At 40.6% G+C, this 22,865-nt stretch overlaps 1 protein-coding gene and 1 pseudogene across 2 annotated transcripts in view; both read right to left on the bottom strand.

Moving 5' to 3' along the window:
• Nucleotides 1-22,865, bottom strand: part of Tango6 (transport and golgi organization 6 homolog) — a 175,273-nt gene that overhangs the window by 4,810 nt on the left and 147,598 nt on the right. The window lies entirely within an intron of this gene.
• On the bottom strand, nt 21,365-22,834 carry LOC143383859 (FAS-associated factor 2 pseudogene; annotated as a pseudogene).

Here is a 22,865-nt window from a genome sequence, read left to right as displayed (position 1 = left end):
CAGGAGACTTGTAAATTCAAGAACAGCCTCAGCAACTTACCAAGACCGACTCAAAATAAAAAATAAAGATGACTAGGGAGGTAACTCAATGGTAAAGTGTTCTAGGTTCAATCTCTAGTACCAAAAAATAAAAATAAGTAAATAAATAGGCATACATTTAAGTAAATTAACTATTAGGTAAAGATTGTTAAGTCCATTTAACAGAATAGAACCTACTCTTAAAAGGCTTAAAATCAGGAAAGGCAGGAAAGAGAAGACAATGTGCACACAAAGAATTTAGAACTGAACAATGGTAAAGGTCCTAAGACAGCAGAAAAAGTGATTAGAGTTCAGATGAAAGGGAAGGCACATTTTAGGAACAGTTAATGAACTGGAAATGGCAAGTGTAAATGATGAGAAATGAATTTGATGAGTGACAAGCATGTGGACTGGACCCAAGGTCCCAGGGCATTTCACATAAGCATACTAAGTGTGTGGCACCACATCTTGGACTTGCTATAGGAATATACAGCAAGCCTTCCTATCTTTTGAGGACCTTTGTGGTGTGGTTATTGGGGAAGGGGAGGAAAGCAGGTGATAAGGCTACCCAGGACTTGCCTTTGCCATAGCTGTTTTCCCTCTGGCTGCCTGTGTCCAGCTGTGTGGACCTTCTTAATTTCCTTTCCTGAGCAAAGCTCCTTCCTAGGTCAAAGCCCTTGCATATGCTATTACCTACTGGAAGAGTTGTGCTTCCTCTTCACCTACAACTTTTCCACCCTCTGCCTAAATTGCCATTGAGTCCTCAGGGATTCCTTCCCTAGCCCTACCTGCTAAGCCCTTCTTAAGCCTTCTTCCTGTGGTTCTGTTTGTAGCCCCTATCACAATCATGATTTAAGTATTTATTGGGTGATTTTATTTATTTATTTGTGCTGGGGATTAAATATTATATAATTTTAAAACTTTATCCTTATAAATCATAGGTACTATTGACACTGAGGCCAGATCTTGCCTTTTTCACTCTGGTATAGCCACAGTGCCTCATATCTGCACATGGCAGATGTCATAAAATACTCATGAATGAAGGAAGGCATGTATGCCATTCCTGGCCAGTCTCTGACTTTGTAAAAGCCCAAATTCTAAGAATATCTACTGAACAATGCCAGACAACCGGGGCTGGCTTCATGAGTATGTGACCTGTGAAGTTACACTAGATTCTATGGTAAGGGGCCCCATGCTGCTTGGTATAATGATATACTGTTGCAATCTTGAAGTTCTTAATAATTTTATCTTTGAACTTTTGTTTTATAAGTGAAGTTCAATGGACAATGAAGCATGAATGTGAGCAGAGATTGTGCTATTTGCATGTCAGTGAATTTGCCTATAGGTCACTGTGCCCTATAAGCACAGAATTCACTCACATGTGGGACAAGACTCAAGCCTATGTGTTATATTTACAATTAAGCAAATAGAGGCGCTGACAGCCTGGAGAGGCCATACTTTCCATTCCAACTAGAACTTGTTTTTAACACAGAAAGACAGCAACAGCTTTCTAAGAAACAAGGATGACCAAGGAACCCTATCAATCCTTTTTTACTCATTTATTGCCATATTGTAGCCAAACATTTACACCAAAAAAGATGACACAGAGGCTGGGGATAAAGCTCAGTCGGTAGAGTGTTTGCCTTGCATGAATAGAGTCCTGGGTTCAATTCCCAGGAAAAAAAAAAGAAGGAAGAAGGACATCTAGAGTGTTTTTTTTTTTTTTTTGTATTGAACGCAGGGATGTTCTACTACTGAGCTAGATCCCCAGCCCTTTTTATTATTTATTTTGAAGACAGGGTCTTACCAAGTTGCTGAAGCTGGCCTGAAACTTGGTATCCTATTTACTCAGCTTCCTGAATAGCTAGAATTACAGGTGTGAACCAGTGTGCTGGGCTCTTTCATTTCTTGTTATCATTAAAGCAAAGACAGTGTTGGTAGCAGGTGCATGTATTATACAAATTCTGTAATTTTGGTGATTCTGCGTACAAGTTAAATGTTCTTATAATTGCATTTAAAATTGGCATCTCATAAAATAAAGATGAGCAGTAAAACTGATTCTGGTAATTTCACATTTTAGTTTCTCTCTACTTAGAATAACATTAATAGCAAATAGTAAGAACATGACAAGTTGAGAAACTGTGGAAAAAGGAAAAAAACTTCATATTTTATTACATTAAAGGAATTTTTTTCTTTTTCTTTTAACATTTGATTTCGCACTGGTCAGCCCTGCAGACCACTCTCAATGAATGTTCCTTGTCCAATGTCACCATGTTAAGTGCCTCAGTCCTAGGAGCCAATCTCACAAAGACACTGCCAGATGCTTGCAGAGTAATTATCTCAGACTTTTTCAGAGAGCTGCAGAGACAGAATGGGAGTTGGGTCTCCTGGCCCAAACTTGGACACTTTCCCGCCAGCCCTTTCATAACCTATCTTTGGGGTGAGAAAGTTCTTTCCTCCAGGCAGAGAGTGAAAATGAGATGATTCCAGGAAAGACAATGACTCATTGCAGCACCGGCCTCACCATTACTCACTCATTTGGTAATCATTATTCAGGGCCTCCCTTGGGCCCAGGTAGTGTGCTAGTGACAGAAAAAGATGAATAATGCATGCAGCCACAGTAGGGCAGGGAGACAGGCACACACTACACAGAGTGGTCTTCACTCTGAGAGATGCACATAATTTTGTGGAAGTAAAGGAAGGCATTTCACCTCTGGAGATGGGTGGTGGGGGAGAAGCAATGCCCTGTATATGAGAAGGCCTTCATTCTCATATTTATTGGGTGGCGACAGGGAAGATTTGGCAAGCTCCCTCACCTCCAAACCACCTCAAACAAAGGCAGTTTCTAAGTAAAACCAGCTTGAGACACTCTCCTACACTTTCTTTTTTTTTTTTTTTTAATATTTATTTTTTAGTTTTCGGCGGACACAACAGCTTTGTTTGTGGTGCTGAGGATCGAACCCGGGCCGCACGCATGCCAGGCAAGCGCGCTACCGCTTGAGCCACATCCCCAGCCCCTCTCCTACACTTTCTAATGAATTACAGCTCAACACATCTCACAGAAATTCTAGAGTTTCCACTGTTTATTACATGCTCATCTTTTGTCCCAACCTAGAGGAATCTTTCACCTGGTGAGAAGCACATTAGAGATTTTTTTGCCCAAGCCTCCTAACTTTCAAAGTAAGGTGGTTTTGCCTTGACAAAGCGGAAGTTCCCAAGAATTCTGTTCTTTCTTGGGTGTGGGTAGGAATTTTCCCCTCGGGCTCAGCTGTGTCCTTAAAATAACAATAATACATGTGCAAACACCACTTCATCCATGAGGGGTGCTGAGCTCCTGTCAGCAGGCACCGGATCTCCTTTTTAGGTAACAGGGTTAAGCAAAGGCTCCTTCTTAATTAATGGGTCTATCTTAGCAACCCACCCTTGTAAGCTTTCCCCAATCCCTGTAACTTTAGGGATCCCACACATCACAGGACTTCCTCTGGACTCCCCAAGGATCAAAGCTTCCTGCCAGCCAGGATTGTCACCAAATCCCATGGATCAGGGGCTGAATACAAGGAAAGTTCAAAGGTAAAGTCATTCACAGGAGCCTCTGAGGTGGGCAGGATATAGGCAGAGGCACCCTCTCATTAACACTTCAACACACCTGCCATTCATTCCATTCTGTATCAAGCCCAAGGATTCCCCAGGGAAAGGGGGAGAGGGAGGGGTGTTTGAGTGGAGGTGGCTGCCTCTCATCCAGGTAAGAGCTGGTTCAGTTTAGTGTAGCAGGTGGTTGAGAGAAATATTTTCTTCATCTAAGAAAGTTCTTTGGCCAGTGATACCCCCACACCCCCGACTTTTTTTTGGTGATGCTGGGAAATCAAATCTTGGGCTTCATGCATGCTAAACATATACTTAATCACTAAGTTATAAACCCCTAGCTCCTGGCTAAGGATATCTTAGAGAAGTACTCAGATTCTTTCACTGGAAACTCTTTGGAAGAGGCTGGGGTATCTTATCAACAGAATTTAGAGAATGCAGTGTCATGGGATACATATAGCCCTCTCTCTCCAGGTGCAGGTTCCCTGAAACACACAAAGCTGAAATTTCAGGGAGAAGGACAGTGTTAGGGTTAGATGTGACTGAGAAAAGACCAGAATAGGCAGAGCTAATTGAAAAGGAAACAGTGTGAGAAAAAGAAAAAAAAAAAAAAAAAAAGAAAGAAAGAAAAAAAAAAAAAAAAAACCTGCCTTAGGCACACAGGTGCACTTTCAATAGAAAAGCAGAAAAACAGTTTTGACTCTTTCAATATGCTGGACCCGGAACATCCTGAGTGGTTTTTTCTTTGAGTTAAAATCAAAAGGAGAAATAAAAGGCAGAGACCTTTCTTCTTTTTAGTTCTAAAATATATTTACTTGCTTATAAAACCAAATAACCACAATCCAGAATATCTGGAAAATAGAGGAAGAAAAAACATGTCTCTAGTCATGCTATCTCCCTAACATAAGCTCCATTAGTATGGACATTTAATAATGAAGAGATTCATTTATATGAATAAACTATGCCTGGTTTATAAATTTGAGGCCAGCCTCAAAAAAAAAAAAAAAAAAAAAAGGTGGGGCGGGGGCGGGGGCTGGGACTGGGGCTACAGCTTGGTGGTAGAGCACCTCCAGGTTCAATCCCTGGTACTGCAAAAAGAAAAAACATATGTATATTTCATGGTGGTTTTACCAATGAAACTTAGGTTCATAGAACTGCTATTCTTTTGTCATTGTTAAGTGGGATCAACAAGATACAACAAAAATGATTACAAACAAGCCACTTACAGAAAGAAGCACTCATAGAAAGATGTGTTAGCAGAGGCTTTTCCATTTAAAATTCTTTTTTTTTTTTTTTTTGGCAGTACTAGGGATTGAACCCAGGGCCTCGTGCATCTAGGGAAGCACTCTACCCCAGAGTTCATCTGTAATTTCTTAATATTTGAGGGAGAAATGGGTTCCTAAATACATAAGGATAAAAAGTTAAATGCTAGCATACTAATTGTAGTTAGAAATTCAATTTTTTTTAGAACCCATACATGAGGCAAAAAAGATCAAAAGGAAAGAAAACTAAATTCCACACAATCCCATCTCCCATCAACCACCAATGTGGTTATCCTTGTGGCTAAGAAATAAGTACTGGGAGCCCTAATATCCAGAATATACAAAGAACTCAAAAAATTAGACAATAAGATAACAAATAACCCAATCAACAAATGGGCCAAGGACCTGAACAGACACTTCTCAGAGGAGGACATACAATCAATCAACAAGTACATGAAAAAATGCTCACCATCTCTAGCAGTCAGAGAAATGCAAATCAAAACCACCCTAAGATACCATCTCACTCCAGTAAGATTGGCAGCCATTCTGAAGTCAAACAACAACAAGTGCTGGCGAGGATGTGGGGAAAAGGGTACTCTTGTACATTGCTGGTGGGACTGCAAACTGGTGTGGCCAATTTGGAAAGCAGTATGGAGATTCCCGGGAAAGCTGGGAATGGAACCACCATTTGACCCAGCCATTGCCCTTCTCGGACTATTCCCTGAAGACCTTAAAAGAGCATACTACAGAGATACTGCTACATCGATGTTCATAGCAGCACAATTCACAATTGCTAGACTGTGGAACCAACCCAGATGCCCTTCAATAGATGAATGGATAAAAAAAATGTGGCATTTATACACCATGGAGTATTACGCAGCACTAAAAAAACAACAAAATCATGGAATTTGCAGGGAAATGGATGGCACTAGAGCAGATTATGCTTAGTGAAGCTAGCCAATCCCTAAAAAACAAATACCAAATGTCTTCTTTGATATAATGAGAGCAACTAAGAACAGAGCAGGGAGAGAGAGCAGGAAGAAAAGATTAACATTAAACAGAGACATGAGGTGGGAGGGAAAGGGAGAGAAAAGGGAAATTGCATGGAAATGGAGGGAGACCCTCAATGTTATACAAAATTACATATAAGAGGTTGTGAGGGGAAGGGGAAAATAAACAAGGAGGGAAATGAATTACAGTAGATGGGGTAGAGAGAGAAGATGGGATGGGAGGGATAGTAGAGGATAGGAAAGATAGCAGAACACAACAGTTCCTAATAGGGCATTATGTAAAAATGTGGATGTGTAACCGATGTGATTCTGCAATCTGTATTTGGGGTAAAAATGAGAGTTCATAATCCACTTGAATCTAATGTATGAAATATGATATGTCAAGAGCTTTGTAATATTTTGAACAACCAATAAAAAAAAAAGAAATAAGTACTGGGTACAAAGAGAAAAGAATAACAGGAAATTAGACATTGAAATAAAAACCAAGGAGCCAGGCGCAGTGGTGCACACCTGTAAATCTCAGTGACTCCAGAGGCTGAGGCAGTAGGATTGCAGGTTCAAAGCCAGCTTCAGCAACTTAAGTGCCCTCGAAGCAACTTAGTGAGACCCTGTCTCAAAATAAAAATATACAAAGTGCTGGAGATGAAGCTCAGTGGTAAAGTCCCTAGGTTAAATTCCTAGTACCAATAAACAAACAAACATCAGGAGAGGACGGGGGAAGGAGGTGAACTGGAGACTGTCCTGGTGGAGAAAAGTTTCTCTAGATTGGAACCCAGAAGAGGAAGAGAACCCAAGATCTGATTTCTTCAGTTTAAAACACATGCTGGAACAAGCCTTGGATGTAATATGAATCTGTCAGGAAGCTACTGACTTTTTTTTTTTTTTTTTAAGATAATGGGTCTCAATATGTTGTACAGGCTGGCCCTGAATTCCTGGGGTCAAGTGATCCTTCTGCCTCAGTCTTCCAAATAGCTGGGACCACAGGCATGGGTCGCTGCATCTGGCTTTTGTCCAACTTCTAAGAACCCTCACTTTGACCTCTGTTGCCTCCATGTCAAAACTTATGTGATTTTGTGTCTGAGAGAAGTGAAAGTGAATGGATGAGACTAGTTTTGGAGCAAGGAGTCCAGGATCAACAATAGAGAACAACTAAGCAAATATGTCCCAAATTGTGTGCAAGAGACTTATGTTAAGAATTCTGGGTCACCCAGGGACAGTATCTCAGGGGCTTACGCCATGTGGGGGAGGCAGACATATAGAGCTGAACCCAGTGGGCTGAAGGCGAACAACTTGTACAGTGAATCCTGGAGCTTCCAATCCTTAGCTAGGGAATCTTGAGCAAACAGCTTTCTGCCTCAGAACCTTGGTGATCTCACTTGTAAAATGGAGTAAATGCTGCTTCATTTTGAAGGTTGTTATAATAATCGACATCTAAGGATCCAAGCACAAGGACATGGTGGCTGCTAAGTAAGTGGTAGTCTGTCAGCCTCCCCCACAAATACTGAGATCCTGTGAGACCAGGGCAGTGTCCAACTTGTTATTCTCATATCACTAAAGCCTAGAACAGTGCCTGGTAAATCTTTGAGGAATGAATGAACAAACGAATGAATAATGACAGCTAATCCTTACATAGTACTTAGTATTTGGTATGTGCCAGGTATGGTTCTAAACATTTTATCTATATTAACTCATTTAATCCTCACAATGCAATGAGAGAGATACTAGTACTATCTCCAATTTCCTCAGGACCAATTGCTAGTAATAGGTGGAGCCAGGATTCAAACCCTGGCAGTGGGTCTCTTTGGCCAGGTCTCCCATGTAGTTGGGACCATTTTATCCAACTTCTAAGAACTCTCATTTTGTCCTTTGTGCCTCTTGTCAAAACCTAGAGCTAGAGTTCTTTTTTTTTTTTTTTTCTTTTCAGTGCTGGAGACTGAACCCAAGGCCTCACACATGTAAGGCAAGTGCTCTACCCCAGCCCATTTTATTTTAAGAAAAGTTCTTTCACTAAGTCACCTAGGCTGTCCTTGAACTTGTGATGCTCTTGCCTCAGCCTCCCCTGCAGCTGGGATTACAGGTGTGCACCACCATACCAGGAGAACCAGTGTTCTTCATTAACAACCACGCTATTTTGCATCTCCAAGTGGTTGTGATTTTTACATTATGAAGTGGGGAACATGAAGCACATATACTGCCTACCTTACAAGTTTGTAATAGGGGCCAACAGAGATAAAAATATATGAGAGTGGACTGGGGATGTGGCTCAAGCGGTAGTGTGCTCGCCTGGTATGTGTGCGGCCCGGGTTCGATCCTTAGCACCACATACAAACAAAGATGTTGTGTCTGCCAAAAACTAAAAAAATAAATATTAAAAAAAAATTCTCTCTCTTTCTCTCTCTCTCCTCTTTAAAAAAATATGAGAGTATTTTGCTATCAAAAGTAAAATAATACATAATTCATATTACCATCACATTGAGGAAATATGGTTTACCATTAAGGAGGTAAGGGGAAAGGTACATCTCAGAAAAATAATAGGGGACAGAGCCAAAACTGGATGGCCAGGTCAACCAATAAGTGAATGGGAGATAAAAAATGGAGAGAGGATAAACCAGAAAATAGACTCCATGCTGAGTGCAGCACAGGGGCCAATGTGGGTCAGGTGGCAGTAGTATCAGGACACTCTGATTGTGCTGTTGTGCAGAATTTAGGAACTGGGAGGAATTCTGCTCAGCAAGCAGGAAGGAGATGGACTCAGGGTCTGTGAGGCAAGTGGCCTCTATAAGATAATGGACAGGAAACAAACTGGGGGAGCAAAATTGAGGCAGACAATCTGGACCTCATTCAGAGAGCTCTGGCCTGAAGGGGAATAATGCTTCACTGATAAAACCCAAACCTCACTTTGATGGGTCTATGAAAAAGAAATTAGGGCCAATTCAAACAGAAAGAGCAGGCTTTTGAGACACTTCACTGAAAGCACTGGGAGGGTCAGTAAAGAAAGGCAGGATTACAGATGTTGAAGGGATTTCTATCCATGCCTGATGGATAGAGAATCTCACATACACTGAAGTCAAGGGTGGCATTTTTACCAATTGGAGGTTACTAAGCCTTACAAAAACCTTTTATTTTCAAAGTATTTTTCTCTGCTAGACCTAGAGATAAATGGCACTTTCACCCTTTCTGGATGTGTCTGGCTGTTAAGTGAGGAGAGCATCCCAATTGTGAACTGGAGATGGAGTGGGAAGGGGATGGGGGATATTGCGCATGATTTTTCTTACTTTCTTTCTTTTAAATTATTTTTTAGTTGTAGTTGGACACATATCTTTATTTTACTTATTTTTATGTGGTGCTTAAGATCAAACCCAGGGCCTTGCACATGCTATCACTGATCCACAACTCCAGCCCCTGTGCTTGATTTTTCATTGACGAGTAAGGGAGAAACATTTAACTGGTCAAATGCCAAAAATGTAACAGGGATACAGACAGGCAAGGCAGTTTGGGAAAAGACGAAGATCACAGCTGGCAGTTAGCCCCTGGTAGGAGTGACAGCTCAGGAGTCCTAAACAAAAAGTAAGTAGTCAAGACTTCCTGACCCAGCGCCTGCTGAGACAAGCTACCAAGGCTTCACCAGGTCACAGACCCTGTAGCTCACTGCGGCAGGGATGTGAGTAGCAGCTGCAGTGGAACAGTAGTGGCAGCAGTTTTCAGAATGTCTTTAAATAGCAATTTGAGGAAGGCGGCAGCTTTCCTGCACCCCCAAAGGCACTGAAATAGAACAAAGGTAACTAGGAAAATGGCTGGAGCCTGTGCAAAGGCAGTGGGCTGAGGCTTGTTGAGGAAGAGATCATCAGCAGCAACCCCTGAGAAGGTGATTGCAAGCACAGCTTGCTTGCTTGCTTTTTCTTTGTTTCTTCGTGTGTGTGTGTGTGTGTGTGTGTGTGTGTGTGTGTTATTGAGGCTTACCCTGCAGCACTCTGCCACTGACCTGCATCCCAGCCCCACCCTCCCTTTTTTTGAGACATGTTCTGTTGCTGAGGTTGTCCTCAAACTTGCACTCCTCCTGCCTTAGCCTCCTGAATCATTGGGATTATAGGCATGTGCCACCATGCCTTAGCCTTCAAAGTATATTCAATTACTATGTCAGGAGGACAGGCTACACTGTCTCTGGCCATGAGGATCTCCATGCAGACACCTTCTTGAGGGCAGCACAATCCTATTTCTTTTCTTCACCTAAACCTCTAGTGTGGAACTAGACAGCACCTGAAAATGGCCATTGCTACCACTTATTGAGTGGGTACTACACCCAGTCACTGTATGCCCTTTCCATACAGTATCTCATCCAGTCCTATGAGATAGGTGTTATTAACCCTAGTTTATAAATCAGGGAAAGGGGTTTAAAGAGGTTTAGAGATTTGCTTGAGGACACACAGCTAGAATCCAAATCTGCATCTGTCAGGTTAAGCTCCATAACCTTACTTTTAAACATGAATATTACTAGTAAATTTTATATGCAGGAATATACCATGGGGGGAATTTGGTCTTTCCCTTGTATCATCAAACTTGTTTATTTTGATGGTGCCTGGCTGGTGAGAGAAAAGGGGGAGCAGCAAATGGGCTAGTGGCTGATTCTAAGGCATTGGTTTCCTTTGGGGTGCTAGTTTACCCTGGTCACATAACCTTGAGTCTAGCTTGAGTTGGCCATGCTCCATGGGTAGGGGAAGTGTAGGCCATAGTCTTAGGGCATTTGCTCAGTGGAATTTGATGCTCTGTGTAGGATGATTTAGGAATATAAAGTTATAGTTAGATCAAAAGCCAGAGAAAAATCAGTAGTACTGAGACATCCATCAGAGGCTCTGGCAGGATCTGTATTATGTGCTAATCTATAGATGACATGCATCATGCTGAGGAACACCAACTCCACCCCAACCAGAAAAGTACAGCTACACTGCCCAGAGGGTCTACCGTCACCTCTGAGTGATAAAACATGGTTTCTAATCAGGGATTCCCCACTCTTGCTGCACATTAAAATCCCCTGAAGAACTTTTAAAATGCCTGAGACTCACCTTACAGCTAAGACTCAAGAATCTTAGGGGCTGAACTTAGGCTTTTTTTAAAGTTTCTTTTTATGCTCCCCAGCTGATTTTAATAACCTAATAACACTTAGGTGTTCCCCAGGAAAACTCATAATCTAATAACAGTAAGGATGCAGTAGGGCAGAAAGTTGGGGAAAAAACACTGGATAGGAGACTCTGTAGGAAATACGCCATGGTTTCAAAAGAAAAGGTCACTGTCTTAGCTCTGCTTATGAAAAAAATCTAAGCATCAATTACACAACCTATTGTACTTTCTTAGTTATCAGCAAAGAGGCTTTCTTTTCCACAAAGTGGGAGTGATCAAAATAATTTTTCATTTTTTGGCAATTGGAAGACTTTATATTAAAACAAAATTAAGTCTACCATACACATTAAAAATATAAGAAGTTTCATGAAGACATGAAGCTTCCAATCCAGTTTTTGTAGCAACTTTTAGAAAGAGAATTACATATAAATACAGTACACTTTACAGTTCCCAAGCTTCATAATTCTATACTGTGATTTATATAGCTTCTCTTTTATTTGACATATCCCACCTTGCTCACTTAACATACCTTAAATCTGCGCCACTTCAGAATATGGAAATAATAATAATAATAATAACAATAAGAGGAGAGTAAGAACATTGAGAAGTGATCAGAAGGAAAACGTTTGACTCACAAATTAAGACTGAATCTTTTTCTCAAAATATTAAGAGTTTGTTCTTAAACGTGTGTGTGAAGCCTTATTCTGAAGACACAGAAAGTCTCAGGCTACTGACATGAATTCAGTAGGAAAATGAAAGCTACCTCAGTTGCTGTGGAAGCTGATATTACAGTAGAAACCTCTGCCCCAAAGGAGGAATTAAGGGAAATACATAAGCTAAAATTTCAACAGCTTGTATATCTAGCAAAGAGAAGTCAAATTCTGAAATGAGAACAATCCTGGTTGATAGAATATTTATTCTATCACTCTGCCTCAGGACTCCTCCCCGCATCTGATTCCAGGACAGCAAGCATATCTATACCCAACTACAATACCCCTCCCCCCAAAAAAACCTCCAAAAATGAAAACGTAAGGCATTTCCAAATAAGGGAGTCAAAATTTCCTCCTTAAGAGAACTTGTTCAGACAACTTCAGCTCTTGGGAAACCTGAACACTAGAAGAGTTTGGAAGTCCCAGACTTTCCAGTTCAAGATCTAAGGCTATTTATTGCAAAGGCAGTACAAAGAAATTCAAGAGAAGTGTTCCACGCCTCTTATAGAAATGATTTCATGCACTCTCTTCTTGTCTCATGATGTAAAAGTGAATAAGCCTATGGCTTCCTGCTGCCACAGGTCTGTGGACTGATCAAAATATAATCCTGAGACAATGTTGTGAATGCTATAAAGCCAGAGAAGTAAGAGCTAATTTTACCTAAGAAATCAGGAAACAATTTTTACAAAGGGTGTAATACTGAGGTGGAATCCTGAAGGATGAAGACAAGTTTATCACACTGATGATAGGTGGGTGGGGGAAGGCATTTGAGGCATAAGAAACATATGGACCAAGACATGGAGGCAGATTACTGTGGGACTGCCATGAGGGCCTTGGGACATGTATGGAAGAGAAAGTCATAGAAAACAGATGAGTCCAGAGTATAAGGGCCTTATATCTTCTATTTTTTTTGGTGGGGGGCGGGTGGGGGCGGGGTGGGGGCGGGTGCAGGGGATTGAACCTAGGACCTTGTGCATGTGAGGCAAGCACTCTACCAACTAAGCTATATCCCCAGCCTGGCCTTATATATCTCTCTTTTTTTTTAATATATTTTTTAGTTGTTAATGGACCTTTATTTTACTTATTTATATGTGGTGCCAAGAAATGAACCCAGAGCCTCCACATATGCCAGGCAAGTGCTCCACCACTGTACTACAACCCCAGCCCCATGGCCTTATATATCTTGCTAAGGTATTTGGTCTTAATCTTATGGACCACAAAAAACACCAAAAAAAAAAAAAAAAAAAAAAAATTACCTGAAGGTTGGACTTTAGCAGACTGGCCCTTTAGGAAGCTCTCTCCAGTTCAAGTTTCCTCATTATCCTGAGAACTAAATACCTGTCAATCCAGGAGAATCACAGAGAAGAAAGCTCAGTGGTAGTCCTAGAAGCCCAACTTTGTTCCACACACCTGTAACACTTCAGCTCTTCCTAAAGTACATCTTAGGTCAGTTCTGAGTAGCTTCCTCAGAGTAGCCAGGCTGGCAGTACCTCTTAATGACTGTGTGACTTGAGCCTCTAAATGTAAACTTTCTGGGCTTCAATTTTCTTATCCGTAAATAAAGTTAATAAACATATTTATCTCATAGGGTTTTTTTTTTCTTTCTTTCTTTCTTTTTTTTTTTTTTGGTACTGGGGATTAAATGCAGGGGTGCTTAACCGGAGCCACTCTTTAAATTTTTTATTTTGAGACAGGGTTTCATTAAGTTGCTTAGGGCTTCACTAAATTACTAAGGCTGGCTTTGAACTCATGATTCTCCTTCCTCAGCCTCTCGAGACATGGGATTACAGCTGTGCACCATCAGGCCCAGTACTCTTGTAGGGTTTTTAGGAGGACTCAGGGAGATTCTGCATGTGAACAGCTTAGTGGCACACAAGTTCACTTAATAAATGTTAGCAATGTTATTACAAGTACCAAACCTTGGAGGCCATGGCATTTATTTGGACCACATTAGCCATGAGCAAACCAACCATGATGATGAGCAATGAGCTGGAACAGTCTCTGGAGCATCAATCTGGGAGGTAATCCTGTGTCACCCCAAGGAGGGTATACTTAGTCAGGACTCATCCCTTCCAGTGAATGGAACAAAGATAAAAGGGTTTTGCAACCTAGAGGCCCATCAGATTATCAGCATAATTATTCTCTGAGGGAGAAACAAGTCTTAAGTCAGGCTGTAGGGTAGGAGAAAAAGTTCCAATGTGTTCTCCCCAGACTGGCAGCCCTAAAGGTGTTTGGTCTCTTTTTGGTTTCTTTCTGTGCCCTGCTTTTTTCAGTTATGTGTACAGTATGGGAAGTTGCTGGATGATGTAGTCTGTGGTTGGGCTATGATTTTGGCAAGAGATGGTGGAACATGAGGAAGGGCAAAAGAAAAACCAGGCTGTTTCCCACATCTGCTCCCTGAAGAGTTGCTGGCAGGTCCTACAGATCAGGGCACCTGGGTCCAAGGCTGGCCCAAACACTGGCCTACTCCTCTTCCTTCATTCTTTTGGACAGTCAATGCACTGAAAGCAGGTATCTGGCTTGTATTCCTTTTAGATATTATGGTTTTCAGGATCTGAAGAAGCCTTCTGTTAGCCATGATCTGTGCAGGGAAAATCCAGGGGACTTGGTTTCTGAATCCTTCAGACGACAGGGACATAGAAAATGTAAGGATAAGTTCTGAAGCTGCACTGCTTGGGTTTATCTACTGCTCTGCCACCTGACAGTTGTTGGACAACTTATTTATCTTCTTTGTCTTAGTTTCCTCATGTTTAAAATAGGGATATCACTCATACCTTTATAGGATTACTATGAGGATTGAATGAATTAATTTAAGTAAAGCACTCATATCCAAGTGTGAGGCACGGGGTTCAAGCCTCAGCACTACATATAAATAAATACATTAAATAAAGGCATTGTGTCCATCTACAACTAAAAAAAAAGAAATTAAAAAAAAATAAAGGGAGCCCTACAAAATATTTGCTATTATTATAAAAGCTCATTTGGTTCGATTTAAAGGAGACTAATAGAATACTTTTGGAAATCTTATGCCTGATCTGTGTGCCAACTTACCTTACTGATGTTATCTAAGTTACTTGGATAATATGACAAACTTTGTTCCAAATGAGTGAGTGAATTAAATATAAGGAGGAGTGGGGAAGATATGAGACTTCTAGCACTTGGTCAACATAAGTCACCAGCAACAACAGGACGAAAGTGCTCATTCTTCCTGGCCTTAGATTTGGAAAATCATGACCACAGTCTCTTCATGAGCTTTAGTTTCCTCTTTTTTTTTTTTTTAAAGAGAGAGTGAGAGAGGGGGAGAGAGAGAGAGAGAATTTTAATATTTATTTCCCAGTTATCGCCAGACACAACATCTCCGTATTTTATGTGGTGCTGAGGATCGAACCCGGGCCGCACGCATGCCAGGCGAGCGCGCTACCGCTTGAGCCACATCCCCAGCCCCTCCTCATTCTTAAAATAAGATGGTAGGATTCTTTCCCAAAGCATGTTCCATAGAACATTATTACTTCACATGATTATGATGACAAAAGGGTTCCTTAGTAAATAAATTTAAAAAATTGTCAATTTTCTTTGCTATTGGACTTCTCAGACTCTTAACAGGCTAAGATGCTCTGAATCTCCAGGAAGGGAACACAGTTGTATGGAGCACTTACCAAACTTATTTAACCATGAAAACCTTATTTCAAAGGAGCAACAAATGAAGTTATTATGCCAAAGGAAATTTTTGTGATAATCATAAATCTATAAAGTCTCTTCTACCTCTAACATCCTAAAATTCTGTGACTTTGAATGTCTCAATGAGACAATCTTCTTCTTGGTCATTTTAGATTAGAATAAGAAGGGTGAAAAGAAAGCCATCTTGCAGAAAATAAAAGATCCTAAGTCTGATGCAGAAGAGGAAGACAAACCACAGTCTAACATATGCAAATCTATATAAATGATTATGCAGAAGAGGCAGAAAGGGAGCAGTTTTAAATGTTAGGGCTTCCAAATTGTCACTTATGTTATCACTAGAAAAGGCTGAACATTTATAGTTTAGCAGTTATAGTAAGGTACTGAGTCCTTATCTTTTCAATTTTATTTCTCAGATCCATCACCATCATACTGATTTGGCCAAGTCACTGTAAAGGAAGTATTTGGGACTATTCCCTAGTCCTAAGCACTGACCAGGTCCTCAAGTAAGTTCATACAATGTTAGTTGGAACATTCAGTATCTTCCTTGGAATTTTAGCATTTGGGGCTAGGGAGGGAATCTGAGTGTTGGATGGAAGATGAATCTCTGGATCAGTCAGGGGTCATGCTGCTGTCATAATAAGAAATCTGGACCTGCTAAAGGGGAATGAAATCTAAGTATAGGAGAAGCAGAGATAAGAGGAGGAGGAGTATTTTTGCTCTGCCTGAAACTCCACTACAATGATAGTAAGGGACTTTAAACACAGTATTGTTATCCAAACAAAAAGAACAAACAAGGCAAAAACCTGTAAGGGAAAAAAAAGCAAGGTGAGGGAAAGAGGGAACTCTTGTGCTACTGTGATAACATAAGTGACAATGTGTTTTCACTCATTGCTGGTGCAACTACTTGCCTTAAAAATATTTTTTTGGCTGGGTATAGTGGTATATGCCTGAAATCCTAGCAGCTCAGGAGGCTGAGGCAGGAGGATCACAAGTTCCAAGTAACTTAGCAAGACCCTGTCTCAACATAAAAACTAAAAAGGGCTGGGGAAGTGGCTCAGTGATAAAGTGCCCCTGGGTTCAATCTCTAGTACCAAGAAAAAAAAAATTGCGTTCTTTCTTTTTTAGCTAATGATGGACCTTTATTTATTTATTTGTTTGTTTGTTTGTTTATTTATTTATGATGCTGAGGATCAAAACCAGTGCCTCACACATGCTAGGCAAGTGCTCTGCCACTGAGCCACAACCCCAGCCCCAGTGCTGTTTCTTTTTTGTGGTGCTGGGGATGAGGCCCAGAGCCTCATGCTTCTAGACAAACGTTCTACCAGAGGTAGAACCCCAGTCTTTGTGCTCTTCTTTTTTTCTTACTAATTTTTTTTAAATTTATTTTTTAAAAATTTCTTTTGTGTTCTTTATTAAAAAAAAACATCAGTAGCCTAATAAAGTTAGGAAATACCTAACTTTTTCAAACTGCTAACAGCAGCTAGAACATAAACTTTAGGGTTAGGTGGTCTGGGTTTACCAGCTCTGCCACTTAATAATAGTGAGACCTAGAGTGGTTGGCTTAACCTATGTGCAGTTAGTCTCTGGAAAAATGGGGATAACAACACCTATCCCCAGAGCTCCCGAGAGAATAACTGAGATGACTGATAAAACATCTAGCTTAGTATCTGCTTTCTGAAAGCAGATGGTATTTTTCTTTTTCCATAGGTAATAAAGGAAGAAAACAATAGTCAAATCAAGTCCAAATAAATGTTATGTCCTTTGGTTCAATAACTACAGAGCATCTAAGGTATTTGGATGTTTTCCCAGTAAAGTACATCAGTATTCATCGTAAGGAAGAGGAGATGGCACTCATTAGAAGACTGAATTCCAAGTAATAAAGTTTGTCTCCTAAAAGCTGAGATGAATCACGGTGAGAGTCTAGCATGATAAAGTGTAGGGAACTGGGGCTAGGTGTGGCTCTGTGGTAGAATGCTTGTCTAGTATGTGTGAGGCGCCAAGTTCAATCTTCAGCACCACATAAAGACAAGTAAATAAAATAAAGGCATTGTGTCCATCTACAACTAAAAAAAAAAAAGTGTAAGGTACTAAAACTTCCAGCCCAGATTTAAGCATTACAAATGTATATATACCACTAATGTGTATAACTTTTATGTTTTTTTAGAGATAATTTTAAGATTTTTATTATTTTTAGTTTTTGGCGGACACAACATCTTTATTTTATTTTTATGTGGTGCTAAGGATCGGACTCAGCGTCCCGCCCATGCCAGGCGAGCGCGCTACCGCTTGAGCCACATCCCCAGCCCCTAACTTTTATGTTTTTATGAATCAGTTAAAAATAATTTAACTTAAAAAATGTCAGCCATCAATGAATGAAATGTCTATTCATTCATATTCATATGATCTGATAGAACAATATAAAACTATCTTTGGTGGTTTTAAAAAAATCATTTAAGGGGTTGGAGATGTACCTCAGTGGTGGGGTGCCTGCTAAGCATGCATTAGGCCCGGTATTTGATACCCAGCACTGCACAAACAATTAAAATTTTAAAAAACCACCCAGTGTAGTAGAAGTGATGAAGGTGGTGGTAGTAATGATGACAATCATCAATGATTATTAATTGTACTCATTATTAATGTTGTCTTGTATAGCCGGGCATGGTGGTACATGCCTGGAGTCCCAGTGGTTCAGAAGCCTGAGGCAAGAGGATTGCAAGTTCAAAGCCAGCCTCAGCTACTTAGGAAGTCCTTACGCAACTCAGCGAGACACTGTCTCTAAATAAAATATTTTTAAAAAGAACTTGAGATATGGCTTAGTGGTTAAGTGCTCCTGGATTCAATCTCTATACCACAAAAAAAAAAAAAAGTTGTCTTGTACATTTACAACCCTTTGCAGTTTGCAGAGTTTCACATGTTATCCCATCTCACTCTTGCCACATCTATCAGGCAGATAAGACAGATGTGAAAATGACATTCAGAGAGGTTCCTGGATTTGCATCAAGACCAGAACTTGCACCAAGTCTAACAGTCTGAAATATTATTCTAGGCTCTATCATTATTTCTCTATTCAAGGTAAGAAGGTCAGAACCACTCCTCTTAGCTTCTTAAGGCTAGAAGATGTGGTATGGAAGAGGGAGAAGGAGAAATAAAAGGAGGGAGCAGGTAGAGGAGGAAGAAGAGAAAAGTAGTAGGAGGAGGTGGAGGAGGAAGAGGAGGAAAAGAAAGGGGAAAAAGATAAGTCATTTTTATATGTCTTCTTTTCATTGCTTTCTGCATGGAGCTTTCTATCTGCTTAAAAAAAATAATGTCTGTAGAAGTCATTCTGGGAATGACACTGCACTAGCCCATTCACTGTGCCCATAGCACAAAACTCACCAAATATTGTCCAAATAACTTTCAGGATAAGACAAAATCAATAAAAGGAAGGGAATTCCCCATTTGGTCTGTCTTACAGACACTCACAACTTGCCATTTGTGCTATGTCAAAGATTAAGTGTCATATTCTAGTTCTCATTTGGTCTGAACAGGCAGCACAAGTGAACTAGGGTCATAGGAGCTAAATCTTCTGGATGGACCATGAACACTTTCTGTAATTAAAAAAGCAGAGTATCACAAGAAAACTCTTTGCTTTTTTTAAACCCAGGGTTTGCCTTCTCACACAGAAATGGAACAACTGCGATTCAGATGTCTGAATAAGTAGGAAGTATTTGGGGGTAACAGACATTTAATAAATTCACAACACATTTTTAAATAATTCTATGCCCCTGACTCCTGTGATGCTGTGAACACTATCCAACAAAACTAATTTCTTATTAAATACCTGGTCTTATTAATATCAACCCTGTAAACAGCCATGTCCTCCTAATGAAGCAAGGTTAGTAAAAGCACCATTTATAATGGTATGATAAAGAGGCTTCTGCCATCATAGTTCAACAATGGACTCAAAGGAAGGAATTAAAAGTCATTTCAGAGTGGAGACCTGGTTTGCCTCATAATCTGACCCAGCCATCAATTAATAACTAATCTCTAACTCTTGCTCCTGAAGATGCTTTAAGGTTTTGCTCCCCGTACCCTTTGGCACCGGGAATTAAGCCCAGGGACTTTACCTTTGAACTACACCTCTACCCCTTTTTATTTTGAGACAGGGTCTTGCAGAGTTGCTGAAGGCTTTGTTAAATAGCTGAACTGGTCTCAAATTTGTGATCCTCCAGCCTTAGCCTCTGATAGGATTATAGGCATGCACCACTGAACCCAGCTCCAGATTATATTTTTTATGACTGATTTATTTCAATTGTGTATATAACTGATTTTCATTATTTGTGGTTGTCATGTTTTTATAAACACTAAGTTTGCTGTTAACGCTGAATTAGTAGATGTTGAACCACTGCTCTTAGAGGAAACACAGTGTTAGGTTCCTATGAAGATCTAGTTACACCAAATCAGTCATTGTTGAATATTTGTTTTTATCTGCTTCTTTTTTGATACCAGGGATTGAGTGCCCAGGGGTGCTTAACCACTGAGCCACATTCCTAGCTCATTTTATTTTTAATTTTGAGACGAGGTTTTGCTAAGTTGCTAAGGCTGGCCTCAAACTCATTGCTCAGGCTCCTGAGCTGCTGGGATTACAGGTGTGTGCCACTGTATCCAGTTTATCTCTGTTTTTCAAATTAGATCATTTTTTGCTCTATTTTCAAATTCACTTATTCTTTTCTTGGTTTTCTCCTTTCTGCATTTAATTACATTTAGTGTTTTTATTTTTCTCTAAATTTCAGAAATCATAGTTTTTAGTTATAGAAGTTCCACTTAGCTCTTTTTTTTTTTTTTTTTTTTTTAGTACCAGGGATTGAACCCAGGCATGCTTAACCACTGAGCCACATTCCCAGCCCTTAATTTTTTTTTTTTTTAATTTCAAGACAAGGTCTTGCTAAATTGCTGTAGCTGGACTTAAATTTGTGATTTTCCCACCTCAGCCTCCTGAGTTACTGGGATTATTTGTGATAGTTTTGTTTTTATAAGCACTAAATTCACAATTAATGATGTATGAGCCACCATGTCTGGCTTTGGCTCTTTTATTTTAATCATTTCTATTTCTTTCAAGATTTCCTTTTTATCAATTGCAGAATATTTTTCTTTACTTCACTGATGATAATTGTAATATCTGCTTTAACAATCTTGTCTGATAATTCCAGTATCAGAATTTTCTTGGGGGTTGGTCTTAGTTGATTTGTTTTTTCTCTTGAGAATATTTTCCATTTTCCTGGTTTTTCATATACTGTGTAAATTTGACTGTACCCTAGATATTACAAATGTTAAATTATGGAAACTCTGGATTCTGCTCTCCAATGAGTATTTATATTTTTGTTTTCTTTTTGTAGTGTGGAGGATAGAATCCATGGTCTAGTCTGTGCTAGGCAAGTGCTCTACTACTGAGTTACACCCCAACCCCTGTTTTTTTTTTTTTTTTTTTTTTTTAAGCACAAACCAGCCCGGGGCACCTTTATTACAGTAACTATTATGGGCTAAAGGAGCCCAGGGCATAAACTCATGTTTAAGAATTGGTTCTTTATCAAACAATGTTAAGGAAAAGAAATACACCTATGTCAGCCTCAATCCTTTGGTCATTACAAAGCAAGAGAAACAAAGTTATACATAAACTGTGGCAGTTCAAGGAACATCTCTGTTCTGTGCTTTCTCTTCCCTCTCTTCTCCAGAGGTGGAAGAAGCAAGTCCTCAGGAGATGCTGCTGTAGCTGGTTGATAGAGGTTTTTCACTTTTATTTTCCATAAAAGCAAGAATGAATGGAAACTAGTGGGAATGTTCCCTTCCCCAGTTGGGACAATGGACGGGTTGGAGGTGAAGAGTCTCCATTCATTTGGAAGATGCATGGTACGGAGGCCATAGGGAAGGGTGAGTTTGCCAAGGGTACGTTCACTGCTAACCTTGTGCACACACACAGGCTGTGACTCTTGCAGGCAGCATGGTTTCTGATCCTTCCTTAGGATGCAGCAGTCTTTAAAAAAAAATATTGTATTATAATAATAATAATATGAATTTCTCTCTTTTTTTGTTTTCTCCATTTCTTTAAGGGATTAGGGTGGGAGGGGGAGAGGAAGAAAAAGTGTCATTCGTCTGTTAGGTCCTGAACAAAGAGAACTTCTGTATGGCTGAGTCCCGCCTCCTGCAGTGTAGGAGGGGTGGGCCATTCCTCTGAAGGAACACAGGGCAGTACCCGCCTGGGAAAATTGGCTTCAATCTGAAACTTTTCAGGGCTTTCCTTCAAGGAGAATAAGAAGTCGTGGATTACTGTTAGAGACTGTGAAAAGTGGAATCGTCTCTCTACTCGAGAATCATTGGGTAATTTGAAAATTATCTTGACACTTTCAGGGTCATCTGGGGAAGGCTCAGGAGGCAGGCACTCCAACTTCCTTTCCTTTTCCTCCTGTAAGTTCTGCCAGCTTCTGCTGTTGCACCTCCTCCTCCTTCCGCCGCTTCCGCTCCCGTTCCTCCCTTTTCTTCCTTTCTTTCTCCTGGTCAGCCCTGAGAGAGGCCAAATAGGCCTCATCCTGCTGTTGTCGCAGCACCTGGGTCTGGTTCCTTTCTTCCCTTTCTAAGCGTTCTGACACCAGGTATGTCTGGTTTGCATCCATAATAAATGTTAGCTGGTTAATGAGGTCATCGGGTTGAATGAGGCCCTCTAACCGTCCCACCACAGTCATTCTCTGATCCTTCAACATAATCATGGCCAGGAATGGATAGGTATTCTCTCGTAAAGCCTGTGAGACTCTGTATCCCTCAGGCTTGTTTGTAGAACATGCCCAGAACAGCATTCTCGTATTTATTAGTGAAATAACTTCAGGTGCACAGAGAGTATTGCGACAGAACTCATCAGAGTCCTGGTGGTCATCTCCATGAAGATAAACCAAAAGAAAGCGAAGCTCCCGCTTGGCATCATTAAGTGCCTGGCTGTACGTTCCCTGGTAGAAGACAGGGTGTGCCCTCCCATATTTTTCTTCAAAAGAGTGCATAAATGAAACAATGTCCCCAACGGGGTCAGTGACCCGGCTGCGAGGGTCAGGCCGTATAAAACGAAGAGCAAACCTAAATATATCAAGTATCGTATAATAGGTAAACCGGAATGGAAGCATTATCAAGTAATAACCCCATCCAAGCAGCCCCCTTGGTTGTGGTCTTGAGACAACATAGCTGTAGATCCTGTGGTCAGCAGTATTAACCTGTAGGGGTCGGGATGGAGGTGGGTTGAAAACACTCGGTACACCCTCTTGCTCATTCAGCCTGTCTTGTACAGCAGCCTCTATGTTCCAGTTATGCTGTTCCAAAGTATGGCGACATTGATCCATAGATTCTATGCCAGTCAGATCCTGAAACTGCAGCAGCTTCTCTGTCTGCTCCTGGGTTAGATCCCGCTCCTCAGGCGCCGCCATTTTGCCGCCGCCTCTACGCTCCTCCTGTTTTTGTTTTTTAAGCAGGAA

This window comes from Callospermophilus lateralis, chromosome 18 (genome assembly GCF_048772815.1).
Source record: "Callospermophilus lateralis isolate mCalLat2 chromosome 18, mCalLat2.hap1, whole genome shotgun sequence".
NCBI classification, from domain to species: domain Eukaryota; kingdom Metazoa; phylum Chordata; class Mammalia; order Rodentia; family Sciuridae; genus Callospermophilus; species Callospermophilus lateralis.
This window is presented reverse-complemented; position numbering and strand designations above follow the sequence as displayed.